We start from the raw sequence: 24773 nt of genomic DNA, 5'->3' as shown, positions 1-24773 counted from the left end.
GAAATTAGGCTATGCAAAATATGAGATATGAACTTGGGCTATGCATACTCGTTGTTCATAATTTTAATGCTTCCATGTTAATATGAATTTGGGCTATGCATATTTAAATTCCAAACTTTGTTTGCTACCATATTATTTTCTTCCATGTTTATGAATTGTTTGACACATAATGTATCCACTTTGTGCTATTTGTGAGACGTAATGTATCCACTTTGTGCTATTTGTGAGACATAATGTATCCACTTTCTACTATTTGTAAGCATAATTGTCCACTTTGTGCTATTTGTGCTATTTTCATTCATATTACAGAGGTTATATTGTTCAAAGTTAAAAATACTCTCAATTCCACACATGTGACATCCAAACAGGATTTGCTATTCCATTGAAATCTGAATTCTGTACCTGAATACCACGCGCATCCAAACACTCTTTGTGGTATTCCATTGAATTGGTTGATTTGGTTTTCCATTGCCAATTCAATTCAGAGCCCAATTCATTGCAACCAAACACAGCATTAGGGGTATTGATTCAATTTTATTTGATGGAACCTGGCATATGACCTGCCAGTTGATCACACAATCTGGCATAAGCTCTGCTGTGCAGCAATAGATTCTTTCACATACTTTGTCGCAAACATTATTTGGACTTGGATGAGTTCAAGCAAATATGAACACCTTGGGGCAGCAAAAGATCATTTGGAATGCCTCTTTGAGATCTACTATAGGGCTTTCCCTGAATCGCAAATAAATTTAAGAGGTCAGCACCAATAATTTAGCGGCAAGCCACTGGAAACTTTACAACCACCACGTTAGAGGATACATTTCAACAAAGAATTGATTAAGGATGCCCGAAAAATAATTTAGCACAACTCTTTGGGAAATGTCAAAATGAGGCAACAATCTGATTCTTAGCAGCATAGATCCTAACAGATATGTATCATTCCAAATCATAAGTAGAAGAGTTGTTCTATACTACATAATAAACACATGATCTATAAGAGAGGTGAACTAACATGTTTGAAAAAAATATGAACACCTATAGAACATGCACCAATGTGTAGAAATATAACTGTCAAAATAAAATTCACTTGAACCTATCGAATGCAAATAAGAAATGAAAATCTCAATGATGTTGTACTGAATTATCCTCCAGATCTTTATTAATCCATTAGAGAGTAGAAGTCTATCTAATTTACACATTCAGCAAAACAGAAGCAACTATTTTGTTTTTTCTTAACCAAAGGTTCAAGATAAATTGCAATCCATATTAAACTTGCATAGTGAAAACGATTTGACTAAAAGAAGTAGATCTAGAAGAAGACTGGAGATATTAAACCTTGTGTTATCCTTTGTAGTAGGAGATGATCAGTTTGATGATAGTGATCCAGAGAGAGTAAAGCAAGATTCCTCATTATTCACAGGGTAAAATAATAGATTCGGATTTCCCTTTTCCTGTGAGCATGTCCTTCTCCTGGTTTATATTGGAGGTGATATAATGGCTCCAGTGCAGCACGCTCTCTGAAATAAAAACGGAGATCTCTAGTTAACAATGACAGTAGTACATCATTACATCATTTCTGCATACAGGATTTCAGTGATTCAGTGAACCACCCGTTTCTTTCCTCAATTCTTTAACTGCATCTACATTCGTCTCCTGGCTCTTCTCCTTCATCCATCTAACCCCGTGGCAAAACAATCCACATCAGAAAACTTAATTTGCATATATCCGAAAACCAGAGTGCAACACTCATTAGTCAACAAACTGGACTGCCACAATAATAGCCCGTTACTGACTTACTTTGTAGGCATTCAAGAGTTTTGGCTACATGATTAATTTAAGACATGGTCAATCAAATCTATCTTTTAAAAACTAATTCATTTATGTTTACTCAGCTCTACTGATCCAGAAGAATTTCTTCTCAACTCACCCGAGTAATGATTAACTGGTATCTCGTATGTATAGGCATGCACTCTTTATTATCCTAAAAAGTAAACAGACACAGATGCACGACCAGATGATTAAGGATTGAAGGATAGTGCGGTCGGTGCTAGGGATTTGTGTAATTGTATCATACCTTGGGAGCATCAGCGTAGAAGAATAGAGGGAGGAGCATGGGGCGCATGGTGTAGGTACTCGTCTTTGTTAAAGCTACCTGCAATCGCAAGTGGATCTAGGCCGGCCGGCGTGGGTACTCGGCGCAGCGGCCGCCGGGAGCTCGGCCAGCTCCGGATCTGGCGTGGCGGCGCGTGACGGCGACATGCCGATTCATGGAGCGGGGGCGGTGCTCTGGGAAGGGCTGCCGCGGCGGAAAGCGAGGCCGAGCCGCATGGAGATTTATATGATTGTTTCCGAGTAGCGATTTCTGTACAGATCTGGAGCGTGATATTTTCTGCCACGATTACTGTGATACTTTCTGCCACGATTACATACCTTTGATGATGCCATGATTTTTGCTCATCTTAATTAACGGCGCGTGATTGGCGCGCGATTCTGGCCCGAGTTGGCGCCCGACTGGAAAGGCATGTGACGACCAAAAGGACGACGAAAATAGGAGGAGAAGGGGGAACACGTTCCTTCTTTTTAAGTAGTAGAGATAGAGATAGAGATAGAGATGTATCCATAAAATCCCAACCAAGTAATGACTGTCATTAGCGTTAAAACAATCTGGGATGACAACTTCAATCACAAACACTCACAAACGGGGGGAGAACCATCTCTATCTCCTCCTCTCTTTCTACAGTATCTGAGAGAGGCGACTAGAGGGCGACTGCTTCTTCCGGCTCTGGATCCGGCCTCTCCTCTCTCCTGGCGGCCTTGTGGCCGTCGGTGTGGAGAGGGTCGCCGGATCTGGAGCCCGGACCTGTATAGCTGTAGGTTTTAGGGCCTAGTAGCTTAGTTTTCGCCCATCCGGCGGCGCCGTCGTCGGTGCCGGCGTGGATGGGTTCGAATAAAGGTGCTCGAGATTCGGCCCCGGTGACCTGCTCGGATGCGGTCATCGGCGGATCTGTGAGCTTGGTTTGTCCGGCGGTGGCGTCGAGGATGCGGAGGCGCTGCCATCGTGGAATTTTGTTCCCTTTCTCCGTTCCCTCTCTGTTGGTTTCCGCTCCGGCACCGGCGCATAGTGGGAGAGGGATTTGTACGAGGAGCGGGCCGGTGGGTGCTGCGCGTCTCCCGGGCAGCGCCGCCGGTGCTTCGAGGTGGTTAGCTTTTCGGAGGCAAGGTTTGAGGCCGGATGGTGGCGGATGCGGGGGTTCCTCTCGACGATGTCGACGAGGACGGCCGGATTCGGGGCTGGAGCTACACGGGGATGATCCCGGTCGACGTTCCACATCGGTAAAGCTTCGCGGAGGCGGAGTACTCCATCGACTCACAAAGCCGCTCGGCGGCGATGGTGTGCCTCCGGTTCTTGGGTGTGCGGGCGGCGTGCCTTTTCCTCTCCCGGCGGACGCTCGCGGATGTTGGGAAGGACCGGCAGCCATGGCTGCGGTGGAGCTTGGGGACCCCAAAGGGCTTCTTTGTAATTTTCTTTTCTTGGGGGTCTTCCTTGCTTTTGTTTCTGGACAGCTGTTCTGTCTCGAAGTCTCGTGTAGTGTCTGCGTCTGTATGCTCTGTATTGCTGTTTCAGTAATATAACGTGCAGGTACTTTCTCAAAAAAAAAAACACTCACAAACGGGTCAGTTCTTCTCCCTCGTCAGCTCGAAAAGAAAATCTTCTCCCCAAAACTTCGCTGCACATCCAACGCCGTCGCCCGTCGACGCCGACCTTTGCCCCTGCACCATCGAGGACGACCGTAGCCGCAGCAGCGTGGACCTTCTACACCGCACCAGTGCAGACGTTCACCACCGCACCAGCGCAACTATCGCCAACGCCTTCACTGTCGCCCCCGCCCCCTCACCTGTCGCCCCCTCACCCCCTCACCAGAATAGTCGTTGCAGCTGCGCAGGTGTCGCCGACACCTTGGCTATCGCCCATGTCCACCTCTCCAACATCTATACTCTGATCGGCTACAAGGATGTGAGTGATATTTGTTCACTTAGGATGGTAATACGCATAGTCAGTCAATGATTCGTTTTAATTCCCTATTACCGACCCTCTATTTTCCTTGCCTGGTTATTTGAGCGATGCACGACCAAGCATCTGAAGACCACGACTACGCCAGCTGCTCGATGATCACGTCTCGCCTTATCATACTCGGCTCTGTTCTTCTGCTCCTTCGACCTACAGGTTTAGCCGGCATGGAGGCCGTACCAGAGCAGTACAAGTTCATTTTGCTCACAAGCCACACACGCATGGCTCCGCGAATCCACACACCACAGTGCACGGCAACAACATAGATCATTTGCTGAGGCAGGCTGCAGTACCGCTATGTACGGCAATAACATATATTGTTTGTATGCTCTCTTTGTCTTTCCCTTTTTACTTGGAAATAATTCAATAATTTATTAAATTCTTTGTAATAATATGTTATTTTTTAGATCAGTTTTCAGATTTTGAAATCCACCAGGTGTAATGTTTCATACATGAAGAGTATGTAGTTTCGAAGATATCTGGACAACATATGAGAGTTAGCGAACACTTGATTGCATACTCCTGATGCTAATTAGATATATGTTTTTTCTCAGCCTATATGAAATACAGGTACAGTCCTACTAGGTTCTCAACCGAAATAAAGGAAATACAGGTAGGTAGGAGAGGGTAGGTATGGGTAAAATATAAATCGTTGTTTCTCACTTTGATGTTCACGATAAGAATAACTATATTGAAATTGCTCGAGTTTCTCATCTTGGACTGTCTATATAGCTCAAGTGAACTTTAGCGATTCTTTACATTCTTCTTTGTACTGTCCCTCAATTCTAAGCAGATACCTCAAAATGAGCAACCACATGTAAGGAGACTGGTTTTAGACCTTCTATTTATCACATAAAAATATTTTTCTTTTGTTCAAATGTTCCAAACATGGGCATGATGTTGGTGATCATGTAGAGTAATTGTATATGTGACTTTGTAAATCATCTCCTCCATTTATAAACAGCAATGTTGAATGTTTCAGTATTTTTTCAGGAAGAAAATTTATGGAAATGTTTGTTCTTATTTTATGTATTTTATGCTGGATTGGTATGGTGATATAAATATATTTTATCCAAAAGTATACAGAGTTGTTTGGTTGTGGGCAAGGCCATTTCCCTATTCGGTATTTGGGTATCCCGATTCACTATCGGAGACTTACCCTGGCTGAATGGAAGATTGTGGAAGAAAGATTACAGAAACGCCTTAGTAGTTGGAAAGGCAAATTGCTGTCTCTAGGAGGAAGACTGGTACTCATTAACTCGGTACTAACAAATATGGTATCGTATATGTTATCATTCTTTCTTTCGCCGAAAGGAATTCTGCATAAACTCGATTATTATCGATCCAGATTCTTTTGGCAAGGGGACAGCGAGAAAAGAAATATCGATTGGTTAAATGGAGTATAGTGTGTAGTCCCAAAGATCAAGGCGGACTTGGAATTCATGACCTGGAGGTTAAGAATTCTGCTCGCTAGGTAAATGGCTTTTTAAGCTTCTTACCGAGAATGGGACTTGGCAAACTATTCTCCGGAGAAAGTATATTGGCTCGAAGACGCTCTCCCAAGTGGTTTGGAAACCCGGGGACTCTCACTTCGGGCTGGTCTCATGGCAACGAAAAACATTTTCTTTCGTCATGGTACTTTTTCTATTAAGAATGGAGCACAGATACGTTTCTGGGAAGATGTTTGGTTGGACAATGCTTCCCTGAGTGAACAATATCCTGCTTTGTATAGTATTGTTCGTCGCAAAGGTGATACCATTGCTACCATCATGGCTACCTCACCTCCGAATGTGACGTTCAGACGGGTTTTACTTGGACAAAGGCTAACAGCATGGAATACTCTAGTTCAACGGTTGGGTGATATTCAATTATCCCCTGAACCGGATGAATTTAGATGGAATCTTCATGTAGATGGCTCTTTCTCAGTTAAATCTTTATACAATGCAATCCTCCATTCTGATTTACCGATTGATAATAATAAGAAAATTTGGAAGATGAAGATACCATTAAAAATCAAGATTTTTGGATGGTACCTTCGTCGAGGAGTTATTCTTACTAAAGATAATCTTGTTAAGCGGAATTGGCATGGAAATTCACGGTGTGTTTTCTGTCATCATGACGAAACCATCAAACACCTATTCTTCCGGTGCGAGTTTTGCGAAATCTATATGGTCGATCATCCAAGTAGCGTCTACCCTGTATCCCCGACTAGTGTGGCAAATGTCTTTGGCAATTGGCTTCATGGTGTTGATTCAAGGTTTAAGTTGCTTCTTAGGGTGGGGGCGCTTGCGGTTATCACGGGCGCTATGGCTATGTAGAAATGACAAGATTTTTAACGATAAAAACTGTTCTTTGTTGCAGGTCATCTACGGATGTACAGGTATTCTCCGTTCGTGGTTACCTCTTCGGCGGGCGGAGAACCGAGACCTATTTACGGAGGTCCGTACACGGTTGGAGGCTACGGCGAGGGATACTTTTTCCCGACATGGGTGGCAGCATAGTCTAAGGATTGAAGCTCCACACTCGTCTTAGGCGTTATATAGTTTATCGTCTCGATATGTATTTCGCCTTTTTACTTTTATTGCTCGTTCTGGACATTTGAAACAGCTGTGTGCATCCTGGTTATGCAGAGGCTGGATGTAATTGCTTGCCAAAGTAATAAAACATCCTTTATCGAAAAAAAAGTTATCAGCCCTTATATATCCAGTCTTGTACTGTAAATAGCTTAATGAAATCAAAACTAACAGATGGATTGTTGCTGATTGTGGCCATGAGTGCGTGTGAGGTAGGGTAGTTCTCATGACTCTTTTGTAAAAAAAATTAAAGGAGATGGAGCACACCATCAGAGAAGATTGCAAAGGTGAAGACGTCCAAGAAGAATGCGAAGGAAGAAAACATCCAGGAAGAATGAGAAGGTAGAGTCGGCATTTCCGTTGCAGTTGCTAACCATCTCCATCACACAACTCCACGGAAGTGGTAAATGCAACCACATATATCATGGTTTCTTTATGTCCATATTTGATGCACCTACTTTGTATTTAGCATGCTAAATAAGCATTGCAATCTAATTTATATTGCTACATTTAATGAAGGGGCTGATACTAGAGATACAAACTTGTAAATTAAAAATCAGAAAATGAACTAGAAGTGGGATGCCATGAGATTCAACTTGACACGTTAGGTGATACATAAGAGGTATTACTCGAAGCCGTTATGAGAAAACTTAAAACTTAGTCAAGGGTTGTTGCTTTATAATATTTTTTCAAATTATGTTGTAGCAAAATAGATTGTTTTAGAATACTATGTAGCTATTTTTCTTTATATACACATGTATTATGAGAAATAGCTTAAGAAGCTGTAGCAACACACGGGCATTCAACTAGTACTTTATCTAAATTGCAAGTTAAATGTTCATGATACGGGCATCTCTAACAGAAATCGGGTCCTCAAAACGCGTATAAAGGACACTATAAACATTTTTTACAATGTGAAGCTGTCCCGAAACAGGTAGCGAAAAAACTACTCTTTTTTTTCTTCTCTCCACACTCATATGCAAGAAAATTAGGGATGGAGCTATCATGCTTACCCTCTGTTTCTCTGCCTTATGGATGGTACTGCTCATAATCTCTATCTCTACTACTTAAAAAGAAGAGGGAAGATGTTCCGTCATCAATCCATCTCATGGTACGTCGTCAGCTTCGTCCCGCTCCTCTCTGTTTCGCCCCACACACGGATGGGCCAAGCGCAAAAAATGAGAAGGTTTCCTGTCGACGCGATGGTCTGTCTTTCTTCGTCCCGCACGCGAAGGTCCACCCATCTCGGTATTCAGTGTCCACACGCGGTCGTCGCCTGAATCCCGAAATCATCGCAGGAGTCATTCGCATTATCTTCACGCACACAGTCAGTTGCTCAGTCATCTTCTTCTTTCAGTTCTTGGAGATCATGGATTGATATGTCCCATGTGCATAGCATGATCCTCCACGGCTGGACATTCTTAGATGGATATGCATGTATGCATATTTCGTGCATATACTGTGTTCATGCCCCGCATTTTGACTCATGACTTATATAGGTTCTTCATAATTCTGCATGTAATACATTGATATGTAGTATTCTTATTCTCTATGACATAAAAATATAATTGAAAAAGATTACTAGAAATCACCTGATAAATATTTCTACGTGCAGCGTATTCGGTCGTATCTAAGGTATTTATGTCCACATCACCGCCCCACACAGGTCAGCTCCCTCCCGCCGATGTTGTTCCACCGTGTACTGGGATTCCCTCTCTTGTCTGGATGCGTCACCTTCGTTCCCCTCATTCCTAGGGATGCGTCGCCGCCCCTCCTCGCGACGAGGACGCCGCCTCCGCCGTTCCTCTCCATGCGGTTGGAGATGCAGCCGTTGTTCCTCCATGGGGCAAGGGACGATGCAGAAGCTCTCTCCCTTCCTCGGCACGGTCGGCAACGACGCAGACTCTGTTGCCTTCCTCCGCACCATCCGGGAGGCAAACGCTTCCCTCAGATCGAAGACCTGAACCTCTGTGCTTGATGACAGTATCACCGAGCTTCTTCCGTAATAAGAGGTCAGTGAGGACTGCAAGTTTGATTTATGCCTCCTATAACTCAGATTGGGAATTCCTATGATTGAATCCTTGCTATAATTTTGAAGCTTGCAGGCAATATATATAGTAATGGTAAGTTTTAAATTTGTGAAATAGTAATTTTTGATATCATATCTTTTTTATTACTCGCAATTGTATCTGGAGGTGCTAATACAGTAGGTACAGTTGTATCTACAAATGCTGATATTCTGTCTTTGTTTATTCCAGGTGTTGGAACATCTTCCATTTGCCTGATTCCTAAGTAGAAGCAGTGTTTGCCTCATCTATGATGAAACTAGATGATTTGTTTAATGATGTACTGGTTGCACAAGTTGATGGCTTACGTAGTCTGTACTGAACTGCACTAGCTTGTTCTAAGATGTCAAATATTTATTGTTGCTATATGCTAATTTGCAGGTACAATCCATATGAAAATAATGCTAATATGTTGTGTTAACCTTGCTGATGTATTGGTTTTTTTAATACATGAACATACTTTTTGATCAGTTGTACTTGACGGCATCGATAGACCACTCCTCTAGAAGCAAAATACTTTGGTAATCCTTGCAGTATAAACCGCACTTTTTTTCAATTTCGTTAGTCCGCAACTTATCCCTTGCGAATCAGTTGTTTTCTATTGACTTGCTAAAAGCAAAATTGACTTCTAATATCATGCATGCTGCATCTCTGAGTGAGAAATGGACCTTGTATTGTTTTTTCTTAATCTTTCATATCTGATGTCTGATGTACACCATACTGAAAAGTTGAGCGCATGTAATAATAATGATGCAGCATTTCTGGCCTTTTTACTGCCTTGCAATTTCGCAGAGGATTGAAAGAATGGATGCATTTATGTTAAAATCATCAGGCATGCATTTCTCTTAAACAGTCTGACTATTTATTGAAAATAACATAATTTTTTAATGTATTATATTTGTAAGAACCTGGACCAATTGAAAAGATATGAGAACCTGAACTGATTAAAATGATTGTATGTGCATGGACCTGACCTGTCAGTACATATTTTTACTAGCTAGCTACTACTTTGGAAGTTCAAGGTGTGAACAGGTTTGCTAACTATATCTTATTGATATTTTAGCACCGGGCTCCCATTTCTTAAATTGGCAATCATGATGATTAGCAAATATCAAAGCATCTAATGGATTGGACGAGACCTTCTGCTTCTTCACTTACTGTTCATAGATTACCAGCAACGATATTGTAGTTTCTAACCGACAAAGATATTAGGGAGCTCAATGTGTTTTGTATAGATGCCTAAGATATGTAACTAGGTAAGTAGAAGCTGTGCGAGTCACAACTTAAATGATCCCATGGACTGATAGATGTTCCGACATCCTTTCTAGGTTGAGATGGTCGGTCGGAATCTGGGATAGGATGAGTATGAACATGAGGAATGGCCTTGAGCTTGGTGAGCACGTAGTGTCGTGGTCCGACCAGGCGAAGGAGGGGAGAAGAAAAGGAGAGGCACGAGGAGGGCTAGAAGATGAGGACATACAGTTGTGGCTAACTGATGTGCCGTGCCGAGGCCGAGGCGGTGGCGCATAGTGGGTGGGTGGTCCACAACCAAATTCCATTGGTATGTGCCATTAAATTTGTTGTGACTATCCAAATCGTAATCAATCGTACTCATCGACCCATGGATGCACTATGGAGCAGTCAGTGCACATATCAAAGGTACACTGCATCTTTCTTAGTGTTTTTCTTGTATTATTTTGCTACATGCCCATCTTTAGTTTAACATCATATCTACTTATTCAAGTTTCAGGGTTATAGGTCGAGGTCTGCCTCCATATGACCTGCATGATTCATGCAGATTGGGTAGATCTGTGGCAGCAGCGACCAGCCGACCAGCATATGTTGGATTGCTGGACTCTGGCCTTACCTAGGCTTTGAAAGTAGTCTTGCTTATCACAGGTAAGGGAAGGGATGTACCTTCCTCTTTCCAATCAGATCTGTTTTGTGGTAAGGTATTAGTATCAGTCAGTTGTTTATTAGAGTGATGTTTTGGCACATGGGAGCGTATGCTCCCTTTATTTTGAAATACATGTTAGACACATTTTAAAATATCAAAAAAATTGAAACAAAAATTTCGCACGTACATCTTCATGTGCTACGCGCTCACAAAGTCGTTTCATGAAAAATCGACGTGTCATGTGGCGTGTGTAAAAAAGACAAAATTCGGTGCTGAAACAAAGACTTGTCACAAGATAAATTTTCTCTTTTTCGCTTAGACTACAAAAAAATATCATTTTTTCGTGAAACTTGACGAATACACATATATTATGGATATGTACATGTAAAATTTTTTGTCAAAATTTTTTAACACTTGGAAATATGTTTTTATGGTAGAGGGATCATACGCACCCGGGAACCGAATTGAGTTTCTGTTGTTTATTATTCTTTCAGAGATAATAAAGTATCAATGAAATTTACCATGGATATAAATAATTTGGGTATCCTAGGTTTATAATATATTTGTGCCCAGTGTATTTCTTCATATTTGGAGAAATGACCTTTAAAGAAAATTTAATACCAATATTTCATTTATAACTGTTTTACCAATAATTTCTGTTTAATAACTGTTTACTAATATTTTCTTGTGCACATGTATGCGAGTCTAGACAATCAGTAGATTCTAAATTATTGAAAATTTAGTGGTTGATAATTCTTAAGGGCAACAACTTTACTAACAATTATTGTTGAATAGGGTGTATATGTCTTAGCTAAATCGTTCGTTGAAATCTAAAATCAATCAAATATTCCTGTATGTTGCGCACAACCCTCTTTTTTGTTTTGTGATCCAAGCATGAGGCTTGTGCGATGAACCAACTTATGTGAACTTACTATAGCTTATTTCATGGATACATTGTCTTAACCTTAAATTCTTTTATTTTAGCCGAATGGTATACCAATAAATATACGTAATTACACACTCTTGCCACAACCTCCTTAAATGTATTATCGATCAGTGTGCCAAACTTGATAACACATTTTTCTATAATTGTACGTTTTCTCTTCAGATTTTTATCTTTCAGTCTAAAGATGCTTAGCATGAGCTTCTAGCTTATAGATGGGAAACATGTACCTTGTCAACTCAAATATATTTACAACATGTAATGTGCCATATCTGTAATAAACTATAAATTATATATATCTCTTTGTAGATTGAATAACTTATGGAACAATTTAATGTTAGATTGGTCTACAATGGTAAAGAACTAAAGATACATAAGGCACCTACATGGTCACAACTTTAGATTGGATCTCTTGAATGTAACCGAATGATATTGAAGCTGTGTCTCGGTTTTCTCAATGTCAGGGGCAGCCCAAGGAATCGGAGGGGGAAGGGCACCACATGGCATCGTAACTCTTGGGCCACCAAAGCCTCGTCGGTACCAGTGCATCAGATGAGATTTACCGAGCACTTGTCCATGTTGGTGTAGAGGCCTGAGGCTGCACCAAAATCATCAACGATCACAGTGAAGACTCTTAAGTCCAGCACAGTGGGACATAAGAAAGTCATGACCTCATCCACATAGATTGAAGTGGGATGGCCCAGTCCTGATTGTGCCAGTGGGCCGGGTAAGCAACCCCTTTCTTGATGCCTTCACAATCATCAAGGGCAAGACATCCATGATCAAGATGAAGAGTTGCGGGGATAGGGAATCCCCTTGCTGCAATCCACGCCTATTGGCAATCCACAAACCCAGAGTGTCGTTAAGCAAAACACATGTCAAACCTGTGGAGAGTAGAGCAACAATGCAGGCCAGGATTCTTTTGCCGAAACCTAGCTTCCTCGGGACCTCTATAAGGAAAGCCCAATCCACTGCGTTCAAGGCCTTGGTTATATCTAACTTCAGTAGAACCGCCCGGGTTGAGCTTCTATGAAGCTTGCACGCTATCCCTTGTACCATCATAGATTTATCATGCAAACATCTTCCATACATGAATGCACTTTGCTGCACCCCTACCATCTGAGGGAGGATAGGAACGACACGGTTCGCTAGCACCTTTGCCACTAGCTTGGCGATGCCATGGATAAGGCTGATAGGCATGAAGTCATGTACCTCCTCAGCTGTAAGATTTGAGGTTACAAAAGAGAGGAAGAAGATGTGTGCATTGCATTCATGCATAGAAAATCCGGCAAATTTTCACGCTTTCAAATAAACTTATCACGAAAATCCGGCAAATTTTCACGCTTTCAAATAAACTTATCACGAAGACTGAAGTTTCACTTAAGCTGATAGAATTTAATTAGATCATCCGTACAAGTGCTATAAACTTCAATGTGATTTCGCTAAAACCCTCCTCACCTGAGATATATTATAGTAGCTCTTATCGCTACAAAATCAACCGTATAAACCAAATGCTAATTGGGCAGAGTTTTCTTTCAAATAAACTTTGGTTAATCTTTATATTGTTTGACTTTACGAAAATTAATACACTATTTTAGGAAGGGAGGATGTATTTTGTTTGTCTCACTATAGAGGAAGTTGTCCTTTTATGTCGATATTAGTGCTTGATTTTTGTTAAAGAACGTCTCGTTGTTTTTCTAAAGAATCCACGGTGCCCTACACTCGTCTCCCACGCACCAGCGGCCCTACTTGATGTCCCCAAGTGGCCCATTTCTGCTGCCACCTACAACTGCATGCAAACGGACACGTGCGGGGTTTAAGGGCATGTACAATGGTAGGGAAAGCGTGTTTTCTCTTAGTAGTCCATATCATCTATAGAGGATGATAAATATAATAGGTACGATGCATTATATCTTATTTTCATCCCTTGCAATAAATAATAATTAATTATTTTTAGTAGGAAATTATGTGTCTAAGGAAAGATAAGTCGTACAATGGTAAAAATAACCTTTATTTCATAAGAGATCATCCCTTAGCTAAGGGACGACAACCTTCTCTTCCTTCATTCTCTCTCTCCAACTAAGCAAAAAATCTAACGTGGCAAGCGTAAGGGAAGGCTGACATCACCCCATTGTACATGCCCTAACAACTCGGTTGACCTATCCTCCTGCTCTCTCACGAGCGAGCCTATTCACTTGGTCATGGATTGTCCGAACCGATTCGCGCTCATAGACGAACAGACCACGCACGCTCCAGCGAACGACCCAAATGGAACAACCCGTCAGTCGTGACCCATCGTCACATCAAATTTGGGGAACTGATGCATCGGCAAGGACAACGCACGTAACCCACGTGTCCGCCTTCGTGGACCGAGGGCCGGCATGGCAGCGGCCCAATGCCCGGCCTTCTTTCTCTAGCCATCAATGGAAGTAGGATGACCCTTCCGCTCCTGCTCTGGCCACGCCACACGACGCATGCGCTACTATTCTGGTTGCACCGCCCACCCACTGCGAAAGCCGCCTGCCCTTCATCAATATCGCCGTTTCATTCTATGCGCCGACATCCAAAGCTCTGGCCCTTTTAAGCAGGCCAGCGGTGACGTGGGCATTACCCTTCGGATAACCAATGTTGCTCTACCCTACGTGGTCCAGCAGGAGGCCCATGAAGGAACTCGACGGCAAGATGGGCCACTAGGGCGGTGCGACGGAAGATTACTTGGAGTACAAGACGCGGAGGAAGCCGATCAAGGAAAGATTGGAAATAGATCTATTGTAAACCTACTCGTACTCGATTAGACCTCTCGAGACCCGGCCACCTATATAAAGGCCGGGAGAGGGGCTATCGAGGGATACAATCAATCTTAGCAATACTAGCCGGCAGAAGCTTAGAACTAGGTTACCCTAGCAACCAGACATCTCGACGAGATCACAGCCGAACTATTCGGCACCCCATTGTAACATGTTTTCATCATAATCAAAGAACGAGACATGCGGGACGTAAGGGTTTTACCTCATCGAGGGCCCCGAACCCGGGTAAATCGCTCTCCCCGCTTGTGCCGTGAACCGATGTCTCGCGTCAGCTTGCAGGATTCCATCAACCCTCAGCCCCTATCGGAGGGCATTGCCGAGGAGCACCCTCAACAATTGGCGCCGTCTGTGGGAAACCTGTCGGCACAAGGCAGAGCATCGGCAGATCCGATCATGACACCGGCGGCTTCGCCGGCAGCTTCATCAGCAGCTTCATCGACACCATCGTCACCGACCACCGGGAAGCCCAATTCGATTCGGCTCCCTACGAGTTTACTCCACACGGCGATTCCTCCCGCTCGAACTTTTCGGATCTACAAGGAAACATGGAGATGACCTTCGGCAGCGTCCACTACAACGTCAACGCGAGGGAATCCTTCGATTGCTGGAATCCCCCACTTCCGGATCGGCGGGTTCAAGCGCGTCATCATCACTCGACCCGTCGGCTGGACCGACGGGATCGACGTGCTCACCCGTGCCCTCGACTCCCCGCTCGGTGTCCTCCATGTCGGTAGGGTCGGATGATTCCTCATCCTCGAAACTAACTTCGTACTACTGCCCGAACCGTGACACCGGGCACGGGCCGGGATCAAGCGACACGTCGTTCATCCGCAACGCCCGGTATTCATCGGGAGAGGACGAGTATCGACGAGCATCATCCAGGGAACCACCCGAAGAACGGCACACCATCGGGTTTATGTCGCCAATAACACGGGAAACGCAAGGCGCGAGAGGAGACGAGGACCATACCCCTCGTTCCGGTAGAAGGGCAAGTTTTGAAAACAGCGCCGAGCAACCGCGACGGTGATTACACCATCGCGGATGAGGAGTGGGCGGCAGCAAGGGCAACGGTACTCAACAACACGCCGCTCCCCGCAGGAACTTCAGTTGGAACCCTCAATGCTTATCGCTCCATACTAGAGAAAAACCGGGAGCACCAGTCGAAAGAGCAAGCCACCCTTGAGAGACGCCTATCTGCGGCGGATCGATCCGACAGAACGGCGAAGGGGCTCGCAAGGGAGTGCCTCCCGAAACACTCACGGAACAGGCAAGAACCGGTCAAGACTATACAGGCTTTCAGAAGATGACGCCAGAGAAATAATGTCGAATCTGACCAAATCCTTTATGACTATGGATACCGCCGGCATGCCACGGCCGAAAACCGTCGCAGGAGCAACGGCCAACCTCGCCGCATACCTCATCAACCAACGCCCCGAAGGATCCATGGCTCAAGCTCATCGAGGTGCCCTGGAGAGTCTCGCAATATTGGGGAACAACCTAGCCCCGCCAAAAGAAAGGACCACCATCCAAGGCAGTGGGTCGAAACATCATGCGAGAGATGCTCGTGACGAAATCACCCGAGAGCGGGATCGACAAAGCAAGGCGGCGACGCGCCGCTAGGAAGGACGACGACAGCGATTCTTCGGATGAAGACCAGGAGTACGACGGCGAGCTCAGGGGAGCCGACTGTCTAAGTTACAAGATCCGCGAAACAATGCCGCCCAAAAAGTTCAAGCCTACCCCTACCGATGCCGCCAAGTACGATGGGCAGCAAGAACCAAGATCCTGGATAGACGACTACCTGCAGATTGTGATCCTGCACAAAGGAAACCAGATAGCAGCAATGCAATGCTTACAGCTTTACTTGAAGGATTCAGCACGGGCCTGGCTAAGGGGGCTGCCGAAAGGTTCCGTTAAATCATGGGACGACCTAGTAGATGCCTTCGTTGCCAACTTCCAAGCAACGTACAAGAGGCCCGTCGGGATCGAAGAGCTGCGGAATTGCCGCCAGAAGCAGAGGGAATCGATGCGTTCATACATCGGGAGATTCACAAAACTCCTAAACGCCGCCGAAGACGTATCTGTCGACAGAGCAATTGACGCTTTCAGCGACGGCGTTCAGCGGGAAAGCTACATGATGGAACTTGGGCGCAAAAAGCCTAAAACCATAACCAAGTTAATGGAAATCGCCAACAGCTGGGCCGATGGCGAAGACAACGTTCGAAAGCCACGACAGCGCAGCGACGACGAAGAAGATGACCAGCCGAAACATGATTCGGGCGGTCGAAGGGATCGCAACAAGAGAAGGAAGAACCGCGGTTACGATGACAACAACTTGGTGGCCGCAGGCTACTCTGATCGGCAGGTGATGTCTACGGGAGCTTCTATTCTTGTAGACAGTGTTGGGCCTCCAAGAGCAGAGGTTTGTAGAACAGCAGCAAGTTTCCCTTAAGTGGATCACCCAAGGTTTATCGATCTCAGGGAGGAAGAGGTCAAAGATATCCCTCTCATGCAACCCCGCAACCACAAAGCAAGAAGTCTCTTGTGTCCCCAACACACCTAATAGGTGTACTAGTTCGGCGAAGAGATAGTGAAATACAGGTGGTATGAATATATATGAGCGAGTAGCAACGGCACCGAGAAAAGTGCTTTGCCCAGGACGAGTACACAAGCAGTAGTAATGCAGCAGTAGTAACGCAAGGAAAACAAGTAAACAAGCAGCGATAGCAGTATTTAGGAACAAGGCCTAGGGATTATACTTTCACTAGTGGACACTCTCAACATTGATCACATAACGGAATAGATAAATGCATACTCTACACTCTTGTTGGATGATGAACACATTGCGTAGGATTACACGAACCCTCAATGCCGGAGTTAACAAGCTCCACAATTCAATGTTCATATTTAAATAACCTTAGAGTGCAAGAAAGATCAATTCGACTAAACCAAGTACTAACATAGCATGCACACTGTCACCTTCATGCTATGTAGGAGGAATAATACACATCAATACTATCATAGCAATAGTTAACTTCACAATCTACAAGAGATCATGATCATAGCATACGCCAAGTACTAACACGGATGCACACACTGTCACCATTACACCGTGCGGGAGGAATAAACTACTTTAATAACATCACTAGAGTAGCACATAGATAAATTGTGATACAAAACACATTGCAATCATAAAGAGATATAAATAAGCACTTCACTACGCCATTCATAACAGGTGAGTAATTATTCGTGAAATATAGCCTAAGAGACCCACACGGTGCACACACTCGTCACCTTTACACACGTGGGACAAGGAGTCTCCGGAGATCACATAAGTAAAACTCACTTGACTAGCATAGTGACATCTAGATTACAAGCATCATCATATGAATCTCAATCATGTAAGGCAGCTCATGAGATTATTGTATTGAAGTACATAGGAGAGAGATGAACCACATAGCTACCGGTACAGCCCCGAGCCTCGATGGAGAACTACTCCTCCTCATGGGAGCAAGCAGCGGTGATGAAGATGGAGGTGGAGATGGCAGCGGTGTCGATGGAGAAGCCTTCCGGGGCACTTCCCCGCTCCGGCAGGTGCCGGAACGAGACTCTCGTCCCCGGATCTTGGCTTCGCGATGGCGGCGGCTCCGGAAGGTTTTCGGCATCGTGGTTCTTCGTATCGTGGTTTTCGCGACGGAGGCTTTAAATAGGCGGAAGGGCAGCCTCGGAGGGGGCTCGGGGGCCCACACCATAGGGCGGCGCGGCCCCCCTCCGGCCGCGCCGTGGTGTGGTGTGGGGCCCCCGTGGCTTCCCTCCGGCGGCTCTCGGGTGTTCCGGAAGGCTCCGGGAAAAATAGGACCCCGGGTCTTGATTTCGTCCAATTCCGAGAATATTTCGTTACTAGGATTTCGAAACCAAAAACAGCAGTAAAACAAAGAATCGGCACTTCGGCATCTTGTTAATAGGTTAGTTCCGGAAAATGCACGAATATGACATAAAGTGTGCATAAAACATGTAGGTATCATCAATAATATGGCATGGAACATAAGAAATTATCGATACGTCGGAGGCGTATCAGCATCCCCAAGCTTAGTTCTGCTCGTCCCGAGCAGGTAAAACGATAACAAAAGATAATTTCTGAAGTGACATGCCATCATAACCTTGATCATACTATTTGTAAACATATGTAGTGGGTGCAGCGATCAATACAATGGTAATGACATGAGTAAACAAGTGAATCATAAAGCAAAGACTTTTCATGAATATTACTTCAAGACAAGTATCAATAAGTCTTGCATAAGAGTTAACTCATAAAGCAATAAATCAAAGTAAAGGTATTGAAGCAACACAAAGGAAGATTAAGTTTCAGCGGTTGCTTTCAACTTGTAACATGTATATCTCATGGATAATTGTCAACATAGAGTAATATAACAAGTACAATATGCAAGTATGTAGGAATCAATGCACAGTTCACACAAGTGTTTGCTTCTTGAGGTGGAGAGATATAGGTGAACCGACTCAACATAAAAGTAAAAAAGAATGGTCCTTCAAAGAGGAAAGCATCGATTGCTATATTTGTGCTAGAGCTTTTATTTTGAAAACATGAAACAATTCTCATCAACGGTAGTAATAAAGCATATGAGTTATGAAAGTTATATCTTACAAGTTGCAAGCCTCATGCATAGTATACTAATAGTGCCCGCACCTTGTCCTAATTAGCTTGGACTACCGGATCTTTGCAATGCACATGTTTTAACCAAGTGTCACAATGGGGTACCTCCATGCCGCTCTGTACAAAGGTCTAAGGAGAAAGCTCGCATTTTGGATTTCTCGCTTTTGATTATTCTCAACTTAGACATCCATACCGGGACAACATGGACAACAGATAATGGACTCCTCTTTAATGCATAAGCATTTGGCAATAATTATTATTCTCATATGAGATTGAGGATATATGTCCAAAACTGAAACTTCCACCATGAATCATGGCTTTAGTTAGCGGCCCAATGTTCTTCTCTAACAATATGCATGCTCCAACCATAAAGGTGGTAGATCTCTCTTACTTCGGACAAGACGGACATGCATAGCAACTCACATGATATTCAACAAAGAATAGTTGATGGCGTCCCAGAAACATGGTTATCGCACAACAAGCAACTTAATAGGAGATAAAGTGCATAAGTACATATTCAATACCACAATAGTTTTTAAGCTATTTGTCCCATGAGCTATATATTGCAAAGGTGAATGATGGAATTTTAAAGGTAGCACTCAAGCAATTTACTTTGGAATGGCGGAAAATACCATGTAGTAGGTAGGTATGGTGGACACAAATGGCATAGTGGTTGGCTCAAGTATTTTGGATGCATGAGAAGTATTCCCTCTCGATACAAGGTTTAGGCTAGCAAGGTTATTTGAAACAAACACAAGGATGAATGGTGCAGCAAAACTCACATAAAAGACATATTGTAAACATTATAAGACTCTACACCGTCTTCCTTGTTGTTCAAAACTCAATACTAGATATTATCTAGACTCTAGAGAAACCAAATATGCAAACCAAATTAGCAAGCTCTAAGTGTTTCTTCATTAATGGGTGCAAAGTATATGATGCAAGAGCTTAAACATGAGCACAACAATTGCCAAGTATCAAATTATCCAAGACATTTTAGAATTACTACATGTAGTATTTTCCAATTCCAACCATATAACAATTTAACGAAGAAGAAACTTCGACATGAATACTATATATGAGTAGAGCCTAAGGACATACTTGTCCATATGCTACAGCGGAGCGTGTCTCTCTCCCATAAAGTGAATGCTAGGATCCATTTTATTCAAACAAAACAAAAACAAAAACAAACCGACGCTCCAAGCAAAGTGCATAAGATGTGACGGAATAAAAATATAGTTTCGTGGGAGGAACCCGATAATGTTGTCGATGAAGAAGGGGATGCCTTGGGAATCCCCAAGCTTAGACGCTTGAGTCTTGTTATAATATGCAGGGGTGAACCACCGGGGCATCCCCAAGCTTAGAGCTTTCACTCTCCTTGATCATATTGTATCATACTCCTCTCTTGATCCTTGAAAACTTCATCCACACCAAACTCGAAACAACTCATTAGAGGGTTAGTGTACAATAAAAATTAACATGTTCAGAGGTGACACAATCATTCTTAACACTTCTGGACATTGCATAAAGCTACTCGGACATTAATGGATCAAAGAAATTCATCCAAAATAGCAAAAGAGGCAATGCGAAATAAAAGGCAGAATCTGTCAAAACAGAACAGTCCGTAAAGATGGATTTTATTAGGCCACCAGACTTGCTCAAATGAAAATGCTCAAATTGAATGAAAGTTGCGTACATATCTGAGGATCATGCACGTAAATTGGATTAATTTGCTGAGCTACCTACAGGGAGGTAGACCCAGATTCGTGACAGCAAAGAAATCTGGAACTGCGCAGTAATCCAAATCTAGTACTTACTTTACTATCAAAGACTTTACTTGGCACCACAAAACACAAAACTAAGATAAGGAGAGGTTGCTACAGTAGTAAACAACTTCCAAGACACAAATATAAAACAAATTACTGTAGCAAAATAACACATGGGTTATCTCCCAAGAAGTTCTTTCTTTTTAGCCATTAAGATGGGCTCAAGCAGTTTTAATGATGCACTCGCAAGAAATAGTAGTTGAAGCAAAAGAGAGCATCAAAAGGCAAATTCAAAACACATTTAAGTCTAACATGCTTCCTATGCATAGGAATCTTGTAAATAAACAAGTTCATGAAGAGCAAAGTAACAAGCATAGGAAGATAAAACAAGTGTAGCTTCAAAAATTTCAGCACATAGAGAGGTGTTTTAGTAACATGAAAATTTCTACAACCGTATTTTCCTCTCTCATAATAACTTTCAGTAGAAACATGAGCAAACTCAACAATATAACTATCACATAAAGCATTCTTATCATGAGTCTCATGCATAAAATTATTACTCTCCACATAGGCATAATCAATTTTATTAGTAATAGTGGGAGCAAATTCAACAAAGTAGCTATCATTATTATTCTCATCATCAAATATAGGAGGCATATTGTAATCATAATCAAATTTATCCTCCATAACAAAGCGGTACTAAAAGACCAATATCATTATAATCATCATAAATAGGAGGCAAAGTATCATCAAAGAAAATTTTCTCCTCAATGCTTGGGGGACTAAAAAGATCATGAAAACCAGCTTCCCCAAGCTTAGAACTTTCTATATTATTATCAACAATGGTGTTCAAAGCGTTCATACTAATATTACTACCAAGCATGCAAATAAGATTTCATAGGTTTTTTAATTTTCGCATCAAACAATCCATGTTTTAAATCAGGAAATAGAATAAGAAGCTCATTGTTGTCCATTATGCCAAACTAGTGTAAACAAGAAACAAAAAGATGCAATTGCAGGATCTAAAGGAAATAGCTTCGAGCACACACACAACGGTAACAGAAAAGTACTTTACCTGAGACCGGAGTATGAGTGCCTTTTTACCTTTCCTCACCGGCAACGACGCCATAAAAGTGCTTGATGTCTACGGGAGCTTCTATTCTTGTAGATAGTGTTGGGCCTCCAAGAGCAGAGGTTTGTAGAACAGCAGCAAGTTTCCCTTAAGTGGATCACCCAAGGTTTATCGATCTCAGGGAGGAAGAGGTCAAAGATATCCCTCTCATGCAACCCCGCAACCACAAAGCAAGAAGTCTCTTGTGTCCCCAACACACCTAATAGGTGTACTAGTTCGACGAAGAGATAGTGAAATACAGGTGGTATGAATATATATGAGCAGTAGCAACGGCACCCGTAAAAGTGCTTTGCCCAGGACGATAAACAAGCAGTAGTAATGCAGCAGTAGTAACGCAAGTAAAACAAGTAAACAAGCAGCGATAGCGATATTTAGGAACAAGGCCTAGGGATTAGACTTTCACTAGTGGACACTCTCAACATTGATCACATAACGAGAATAGATAAATGCATACTCTACACTCTTGTTGGATGATGAACACATTGCGTAGGATTACACGAACCCTCAATGCCGGAGTTAACAAGCTCCACAATTCAATGTTCATATTTAAATAACCTTAGAGTGCAAGAAAGATCAATTCGACTAAACCAAGTACTAACATAGCATGCACACTGTCACCTTCAAGCTATGTAGGAGGAATAATACACATCAATACTATCATAGAAATAGTTAACTTCACAATCTACAAGAGATCATGATCATAGCATACGCCAAGTACTAACACGGATGCACACACTGTCACCATTACACCGTGCAGGAGGAATAAACTACTTTAATAACATCACTAGAGTAGCACATAGATAAATTGTGATACAAAACACATTGCAATCATAAAGAGATATAAATAAGCACTTCACTACGCCATTCATAACAAGTGAGTAAGTATTCTGTGAAATATAGCCTAAGAGACCCACACGGTGCACACACTGTCACCTTTACACACGTGGGACAAGGAGTCTCCGGAGATCACATAAGTAAAACTCACTTGACTAGCATAGTGACATCTAGATTACAAGCATCATCATATGAATCTCAATCATGTAAGGCAGCTCATGAGATTATTGTATTGAAGTACATAGGAGAGAGATGAACCACATAGCTACCGGTGACAGCCCCGAGCCTCGATGGAGAACTACTCCCTCCTCATGGGAGCAGCAGCGGTGATGAAGATGGAGGTGGAGATGGCAGCGGTGTCGATGGAGAAGCCTTCCGGGGCACTTCCCCGCTCCGGCAGGGGTGCCGGAACGCGAGACTCCCGTCCCCCGGATCTTGGCTTCGCGATGGCGGCGGCTCCGGAAGGTTTTCGTATCGTGGTTCTTCGTATCGTGGTTTTCGCGACGGAGGCTTTAAATAGGCGGAAGGGCAGCCTCGGAGGGGGCTCAGGGGGCCCACACCATAGGGCGGCGCGGCCCCCTCCGGCCGCGCCAGGGTGTGGTGTGGGGCCCCCGTGGCTTCCCTCCGGCGGCTCTCGGGTGTTCTGGAAGGCTCCGGGAAAAATAGGACCCCGGGTCTTGATTTCGTCCAATTCCGAGAATATTTCGTTACTAGGATTTCGAAACCAAAAACAGCAGAAAACAAAGAATCGGCACTTCGGCATCTTGTTAATAGGTTAGTTCCAGAAAATGCACGAATATGACATAAAGTGTGCATAAAACATGTAGGTATCATCAATAATATGGCATGGAACATAAGAAATTATCGATACGTCTGAGGCGTATCAGCATCCCCAAGCTTAGTTCTGCTCGTCCCGAGCAGGTAAAACGATAACAAAAGATAATTTCTGAAGTGACATGCCATCATAACCTTGATCATACTATTTGTAAACATATGTAGTGGGTGCAGCGATCAAAACAATGGTAATGACATGAGTAAACAAGTGAATCATAAAGCAAAGACTTTTCATGAATAGTACTTCAAGACAAGTATCAATAAGTCTTGCATAAGAGTTAACTCATAAAGCAATAAATCAAAGTAAAGGTATTGAAGCAACACAAAGGAAGATTAAGTTTCAGCGGTTGCTTTCAACTTGTAACATGTATATCTCATGGATAATTGTCAACATAGAGTAATATAACAAGTACAATATGCAAGTATGTAGGAATCAATGCACAGTTCACACAAGTGTTTGCTTCTTGAGGTGGAGAGATATAGGTGAACTGACTCAACATAAAAGTAAAAAGAATGGTCCTTCAAAGAGGAAAGCATCGATTGCTATATTTGTGCTAGAGCTTTTATTTTGAAAACATGAAACAATTTCGTCAACGGTAGTAATAAAGCATATGAGTTATGAAAGTTATATCTTACAAGTTGCAAGCCTCATGCATAGTATACTAATAGTGCCCGCACCTTGTCCTAATTAGCTTGGACTACCGGATCTTTGCAATGCACATGTTTTAACCAAGTGTCACAATGGGGTACCTCCATGCCGCCTCGTACAAAGGTCTAAGGAGAAAGCTCGCATTTTGGATTTCTCGCTTTTGATTATTCTCAACTTAGACATCCATACCGGGACAACATGGACAACAGATAATGGACTCCTCTTTAATGCATAAGCATGTGGCAATAATTATTATTCTCATATGAGATTGAGGATATATGTCCAAAACTGAAACTTCCACCATGAATCATGGCTTTAGTTAGCGGCCCAATGTTCTTCTCTAACAATATGCATGCTCCAACCATAAAGGTGGTAGATCTCTCTTACTTCAGACAAGACGGACATGCATAGCAACTCACATGATATTCAACAAAGAATAGTTGATGGCGTCCCCGTAAACATGGTTATCGCACAACAAGCAACTTAATAGGAGATAAAGTGCATAAGTACATATTCAATACCACAATAGTT

At 43.0% G+C, this 24773-nt stretch overlaps 1 long non-coding RNA gene across 1 annotated transcript; it reads left to right on the top strand.

The window, feature by feature from the left end:
- Positions 1-8492: 8492 nt before the first annotated feature.
- On the top strand, positions 8493-10361 carry LOC124668573. Its single transcript, XR_006991747.1, has 3 exons — positions 8493-8654; positions 8901-9229; positions 10037-10361. It is a non-coding gene; the product is annotated as an uncharacterized LOC124668573 (long non-coding RNA).
- Positions 10362-24773: the final 14412 nt, after the last annotated feature.

The sequence above is a fragment of the Lolium rigidum genome, chromosome 6 (assembly GCF_022539505.1).
Source record: "Lolium rigidum isolate FL_2022 chromosome 6, APGP_CSIRO_Lrig_0.1, whole genome shotgun sequence".
Taxonomy (NCBI): Eukaryota; Viridiplantae; Streptophyta; class Magnoliopsida; order Poales; family Poaceae; genus Lolium; species Lolium rigidum.
This window is presented reverse-complemented; position numbering and strand designations above follow the sequence as displayed.